The following is a 7201-nucleotide window of genomic DNA, read 5'->3' as shown; positions in this document are numbered from 1 at the left end:
CCTCTGGAGCATGCTGGCAATGAGTGAGCATCTACAGCATCCGGCAGTCTCAAGCCAACTACTGCTCCTACTCTTGTGGGTGATCAGCTGCTCCAAAAAAGTGATAGCACCTAGACAGAGCCATGGCAGGGACAGTCTAGCTAGGAGCAGGGACTGCTCTGCTGGGGTCAGTTCCCTGTCCTCATCAGGTTCAGGACGACACCAGCCTCCAATCAAAGGTGCAGAACCACTGGGGCAGGAAGGCTGCCCCCACCACAGGCCTGGGCTAGAGACACAAGACGTACCATGTTCTCTTCTGCGGGTCACCCCAGAGTAGGGCCTCAGACTGGGACCCTTGGAGGCTGAGCCTCCTGTCTGGCTTGGTTTCCTGACACTATGCTAAGTAACTCAAGGGTGAAAGGGTGATTCTGGCTCACGGTTCAGGGTACTGCCCATGATGGACGGGAAGTCTAGGTGGCAGGAAGGGACTTGAGGCAGCTGGTCTCAAGGACTGACAGTCACAAGCACTGAGTGCAAACTAATGCTATGCTCTCCTGTGGTTATTCAGCCAGAGGCGCCCTGGCCTTTAGACCCATCCACAATTAATATGGGTCTTCCCGTGTGAATTAATGTAATCAAGTCACACACACACCCAGGCATAGCCAGAGGTTCTAGATTCTGTCCACTTAATAGGTCTATTACACCCTTCTCAGTTCTGAGGAGCAGAAGTCTGCAGCAGGGTGCAGGCAGGTTACTGTGAAGACACCCATTTGGGCTTACTGGTGGCCTGTCCTTGCTGTGTCTCTATCCCTGGCCCTTGTCCTCCTTGTAAGACACTGGGTAGTTCAGCCCAGAAGCCCACATGTGACTTCTGGCCTTGTGCCCGTCTGTGAAAACAGCCACATCCTGGGCTCCTGGGAGTGAACGGGAAGCTTGAGAACTCAAAGTCAGTCATAACAGAAGTATAGAATGTTCTCCAGGATGGTTTTTTTTTGCAAGCATGTGCACACAAGTGTGTGTGTGTGTGTGTATCTATATGCGTATGCCTGTGTGTGTGATATATATGTATATATCATATATATAGGTGTGTGGTGTATATGTGTGTATCTACATGTGCATATCTGTGTGTCTGTATGTGTGTGTGTCTGTGGGTGCACATGTGGATGTGAGGGTACATTCATGTGTGTACATGTATGTGTAGAGGCCTGAGGCTGACACTGGGTGTCTTCTCCATCTTTCTTTACATTATTTAGTGAGACTGGACTCCTCGATGCACTAGTCTAACACACTGTGGGGAAACCCCTGTCTCTGCCTCTCCGGCTCGGAATTACGTTCAGGTCAGCAGCTGTCCAGCCTGACTTCTGTGGGTTCTGGGGATCTGAGTTCAGTCCTCATGTTTGTGCAGCAGGTCTTTACCCACTGAGCCATATCCTTAGAGCTTCCTCAGAGTTTTAAAGTTCAGAACTGGCTGTGTTGGAAGGGACATGTAGCTTCCAGAGCATTCTGTCCTCAGTGTGGTTTGTGGTGACATGTTATGGTCTCAGTTCCCAGATTGTAGATACTGAAACCTAGCAAGTCCTCATGTTCTGAGGCTGGCACCCTGGTGGTCCCTCTGCTGGTCTCATCAGGGCTCCTTCATGCTGCTGCTAGTTAGCCGACATCTCAGCTGGGGTGGGAGAGTCCAAAGTGGCTTGCTGCATGCTGGAGTTGGTTCTGGCTGTCAGTTCAGGCTCCATGTTGGCTAGATGGTCCCAGAGGTCCCTTGAGAGTTAAAGCCAAGGCTCAAGTCTCCTGCTTCAAGCTGGGAACTGACGCATGGTTAGTCCTGTTGCATTCCATAGGCCAAAGTCACACGGCCTTTGTGGGCACAGGGAGAGGGGGTGTCACACAGCAAAGGATCAAGGGAGTAAAGGCGGAATCACCCAGGGCTAGCTCTCCGATGGACCATGTGATCACTACTCTCTGGGAGAGCCATCGCCAGCCTCAGTGAACACAGACCCAGCCATGGGCTACATGACTGTTGATAACAGTTTCTAGTAAACACACAGGATGGGTCAGGTGATGTCATCCTATATGGTCCAGGGCCAGGACTGTGTCCTCAGGTCACTTACTGGTCTGCCTTCCCAAAGCCACGCCATCTTCATCTGTCTTGACTTAGGCAGGAGGGTGTATGGGGTATGGAGCTTGTGTGGAGGTCAGGGGACAACCTATGGAACCTCGTTCTTTCCTTCCATTATATGGTTCTAGAGCAGTGGTTTTCAACCTGTGGGTTGTGACCCCTTTGGGGTAGAATAACCCTCTCAGAGGGATCACATATCATGTGTTTACATTACAATCCATATCAGCAAAATTACAGTTATGAAGAAGCAACAAAAATAATTTTATGGTTGGAGCTGATGCAATGTGGGGCACTGTGTTAAAGGGTCTCAGCACTGGGAGGGTTGAGAACCACTGCTCTGGGGGATTGAGCTCAGGTGGTCAGGCTTGGCATTCTCAGCCCCACAAATCATCTTGCTGGCCCTGCACACTTCTTCCAAAAGGAAATGAGTATTTGCCCTTCAGAGTCTGACTTACTTCTCTTAACTTGGTGATTTCTGATTCCATCCATTTTCCTGGAAATGGCAGGGGTTTTCTAGAATAAGACATCATTATGTACATGTTCACATTCTCTTTCTCCAGTCACCTGTTGACAGCCGTCTAGGCTGGTTCCATTTCCCAACTACCGTGTACACAGCAACGGTGAGCACACAGGGTGTGAAGGGAGCCTGTGCGGCGTTGGCTCCTTTGGGGACACACCTGCATTGGTACATGGGGCAAGGTGCTTCTAGTTTTAGTCGTATTTTCTTTTGGAATCTCCACACTGATTTCTGTAGTGGTCGTACCAGTTTACATCCTGGGGGTATTTTTAAATTTAATTAAAAATTACCATTTTATATTTTATATATAGGTGCTTTATCTGCATGTATGTCTGTGTGTTCCATGTGTTCAGTGCTCACAGAGTCCAGAAGAGGACATTGGATCTCCTGGAACTGGAGTCACTGAAGGTTATGAGCTACCATGTGGGTTCTGGGAATAGAACCCTAGTCCTCTGCAAGAGCAAACAGTTCTCTAGACCTCTGATCTATCTCCTCAGTCCCTCTGGTCATTAAAAAACTAGAACAAAGGCTTTAATAGATGAGCTAGCTAAACTGTCTCAATATTTCCCCACAATGGAAGGCTAAGGAAGGTTTGGGCCCTGGACTCTGGGGTGTGAGGTCCTGTACTCTCCTCATGTCTGTTTCTGAAGTGGGAGTCCCCTCCCCATTGTCCTACCCAATCCTGACCCCCCATCCTGTCCTGGTGAGATCCCTGCAGGGTCTGCCTTTCTGCCTCTGTGCTGGAAGAAGCTGCCTGCAGGTGTGGGTGCAGGTGTTCTGGTGTCGTCATGCCTCCCCCCTTCTCCCCCCCCCGGCTCCCCCACCCCTCAGGCAGCACAGCTCTGTAGTTCAATTCTTGCTCCACTGTGAAGTTCCAAGCCAGGGGAATATGAAGGTCACCCACTTCCTGTTCCAGATGATTAAAGTCTGTGACAGTTAATCCTCCTGAGACCCTATCCTCAGCAGCTACCCTCTGCCAAGCCCTTGGTACAGGCTAACTAGCGTTAGGCAGTAAACCCCCACCCCCACCCCAAAACCACGTCCTGCAGGCACCCTGTTCGGAATGTGGCCTTGTTCAGAAACCATCTTCACAGATGAACAGGGTTGAGGTAAATGCATTCATGCTGAGTTAGGGTTAAAGTTGAGGGGGGATGACAGATGTCCTTGCAAAGTGACAGGAGAAACAAGACCCTCCCTCTGTGTAATAACAAATTTAAGAGACATCAAGTTGTGAAACTGAGAGTTTTATATTTGGTGCTGCAGAAGCTGGTGTCAGCCTGGACAACAGGCCAAAAAGCTGGGGAGTGTGTGACACAAACCTAATTACATATCCCTGCCTCCCACCTCCTTTTAGTTCAGGAGGTCCGACCTTCCCTGTGTCTCGATCTCTCCTGAGGTGTAAGCTGTGTTCCTGGGAAGCACATACTATCACTCTGTCTGTTTTCTAGATGGGGGCAGGGTGGGAGGGAACACAAGGCTTGGTCATTGTCTTGAGACTGGAAGTGGCCAAATTGTCTCTAGGGACCTTGGAACGGATCCCTTGCAGTCAGCTTGAGGGAGCTATTTCCTTTCCACCTCAAGAAGGGCTGGCTCATACACTAGGATCGGAGATGGGGCCCAAGACAGAACTGCAGGGTTACAGGTTCAGGTCTATAACCTTCTGGAATTCATTCTGGTCCCAGGCAGGGCAGCACCACCAGGATGGCTATCCAGAAGGTTCCATACTGGGGTGCCTTCTGGTGGACCTTGCATATAACTGGACACCTGGCAGGTGCTGGGGCTCAAGAGCCAGGATGGGGAGCTTGTGGGGAGATGTGAATCCAAGCCCATCTGTTGTAGGAGTTGAAGTTGTGCCAGATGAATGGCCAGAGGCAGCATGAGGTGGGAGCCTGGGATTTCCCAAGCCTTCTGGATTTCCTTCTCTGTGGAGATACAATCAGATTTCCGTTTTGTGACTTTTCCCCTGAGGACAGAAACACAGATAGAGGAGTCAAAGAGGAAACACAGAAACAGGAAAAGAAAAACACTGCTAAAACACAAGACAGTCTCTTTAAAAGGGTAAGTTGCGGATGGTGGTGCATGCCTTTAATGGCAGAGGTGGGCTACTCTATGTGAGCTCAACAGCCTGGTCTACTGACTGAGTGCCAGGACAGCCAAGGCTACACATAGAAACCCTGTCTCAAAAACCCAGTACACACACAGAGAGTTTTTGCTTGCATGTGTTCATATATATGTAGGTAGGTAAGGTGTGTGGATGCCACAGAAGCCAGAAAAGGGTGCCAAGTCCTCTGAACCTGGGGTTATAGGTGATGTGAGCCGTCATGTTGCTAGGAACCAAACCTGGGTCCTCTGTGAGAGTAACAAGTGCTCTTAACAGCCAAACCATGTCTTTAGCCCCCAATTATCACTTTTTTGAAGACAGGGTCTCACTTTGTAGCCTAGGCTGTCCTTGAACTCACTATGGAGTCCAAGCTGGTTTTAAAGTCATGGAGATCCACCTGCTCCAGTCTCTCAAGTGCTGAGATTACAGGAGTTTGTCATGTACACTTGACAGACACTTTGCAGACTGAGCCACACCTCAGCTCACTCTCTTTTGAAAGTGTGTCAGGATTAGTCATGTTGGATAAGAAAGATCTCCCCTTCCTCTCCACCAAACTATGGGTAGACATTTACTCTCTGTTGTTTGACCACAATACTTTGCGTGCCACAAGCAGTGGAGCAGATGCAGAGAACAAGAATGACAGGGACTTATGACCCCCTGGCACCTCATGGACCAATGTGGCTGCTCTGCTTCAACCCTCACATATGTATTCCAGGTATTTGGGAAGAAACGAAGGCCATGTCACCTCTTCTTTTTTGAGGGGAAATCCCAGGGCTGATGAGATGACTCAGAGGCTAAGGGGGCTTGCCATCAAGCCTGATGACTTGATTCAATCCTTGGGAACTCACATGGTCCTCTGATCTCCCATGGGTTGTCCTCTATGCTTGAGCTGCTAAAACAAAAAATATCAGAGACTAGACACATTTTTTAAAAGGATTTATTATTTTTATTTTTAGCGTATGTGTCTGTGCTTGTGTGGAAGTGCCCACTGAGACCAGAAGAGGGCATCAGATTCCCCTGGAACTAGGATTACCTGTGTTTTTGTGAGCCACCTGATGTGGGTGCTGGGAACAGAGCTCAGGTCTTCTATAAAAGCAGCAAGTACTCTTAATCTCTGAACTATCTCTTCATGTCCCAGAAGTTTATTTTTTTAATTAAACATTTTTACGATACTAGGGATTGAACCAAGGACCTCACTGGGCAAGTGCTTTACCACTGGACTCCACTCCTGGGCCCACAAACAGTACACATACATTTCACTCATAGTTCTAAGGTCAGGCAGGGGTAAAGGCAAGGCTGTTTGCTGAGGGCTGCATGCTGCTTTCGAAATGCCTTGTTGCCATGTCCTCACTCCTAATGGCAAATGGAGTGAGCCTTCTTTCTCCTGGGTCCCTTTTAGAAGGGACCCGAGGGCTCTGCCTCTTAATTCTCTCCCATCCCTGATTTAAATTTCCAAATGTGAAAGGATTTCAGAGCTTCTGGTACCTGTCTGGGACCACCCCTAGTCCTTGGAGTGCCCTAGTGGGCTGGAGCTCCCTGGATCCTCTGTCCTCCCTGTAGCCCCTTGTGAAGCTTACGTGAAGGGTTCTGGCATTTGAAACTTTGATTTCATAGAATCTTGGCCCCAGCGTCCTCAGAGTTCCCGTCAGAGTGAGCTGTGGACCCCACCTGTCCCTCCCCCCCCAGTGTCAGTCTCATGCAGAGGAATGGGGACTGTGATGCAGAGGGTCACCATCTCACCATCCTGGTTGCTCTTCCTGAGCTGTGCCCATCACGGAGTGGTACCCCGTGTCTCTTCAGTGCTGCTCATTAGTGGTCTTTGACGCAGTTGCGGCCTGGTGACGTTCTTCAGCTGCTTGTTGGTGCACAGAAACCAGTGAGCAGTGGCGCTCCCTGGCCTTGGTGCTCCGTGTCCAGCTCACAAACTGATAAAAATAGCTGGTGAGTAAGAGCTCCTAGTGGGATGTGAGCCAGCAGCCAGAGACTGCCACAGGGTCAGGAGAGCCTGCGTCTTCACGTTGAGGGTTAGACCTTTGGACCACTGGCCACTTTCATCTCACAGCCCCTCATCATCCCAGTTGGTCCCTGGGAAGGGGGGGATGGGCTCAGGGTGGCCCCACGTGGCCCTTTAGTCCTGAGAAGATCTTTCTAGACAGGACTTCCTCAGGCCCAGAAGGACTTTCCCGTTTGTCTCAACCTGTCCAGAACCCAGCCCGCTCCCAGGTCACAAGGGCACTCCTGCTAGGATTTCCCAGGATGACTCTGGCCAGTCCCTCCCCCAGGCACAACTACATGCATCTTGGCTCTTTCTCTTCTGGAACCTCCCAGGCATCCACAATGACTATGTTACCATTATTCAAATACAAAGGTCGTAAGTTTCTTTTTTTTTTCCTTTTTAAAGAAATTACAACCTGAGATTGCAAAATGAGGGGAAAGTTGATCAGAGCTGAGCTCCTTGTGGCCTTGGCAGTACCTATGTTAGTCC

General features: G+C 49.7%; 1 long non-coding RNA gene across 1 annotated transcript; it reads right to left on the bottom strand.

Moving 5' to 3' along the window:
* Positions 1 to 3846: 3846 nt before the first annotated feature.
* LOC121136624 lies at positions 3847 to 6623 on the bottom strand. Its single transcript, XR_005873671.1, has 3 exons — positions 6457 to 6623; positions 5462 to 5605; positions 3847 to 4578 (listed from the first exon to the last, which is right to left on the bottom strand). It is a non-coding gene; the product is annotated as an uncharacterized LOC121136624 (long non-coding RNA).
* Positions 6624 to 7201: the final 578 nt, after the last annotated feature.

The sequence above is a fragment of the Mesocricetus auratus genome, unplaced genomic scaffold (genome assembly GCF_017639785.1).
Source record: "Mesocricetus auratus isolate SY011 unplaced genomic scaffold, BCM_Maur_2.0 Super-Scaffold_6723, whole genome shotgun sequence".
Classification (NCBI taxonomy): domain Eukaryota; kingdom Metazoa; phylum Chordata; class Mammalia; order Rodentia; family Cricetidae; genus Mesocricetus; species Mesocricetus auratus.
The sequence above is the reverse complement of the archived record's forward strand: the minus strand, read 5'-3'. Positions and strand labels throughout refer to the sequence as shown.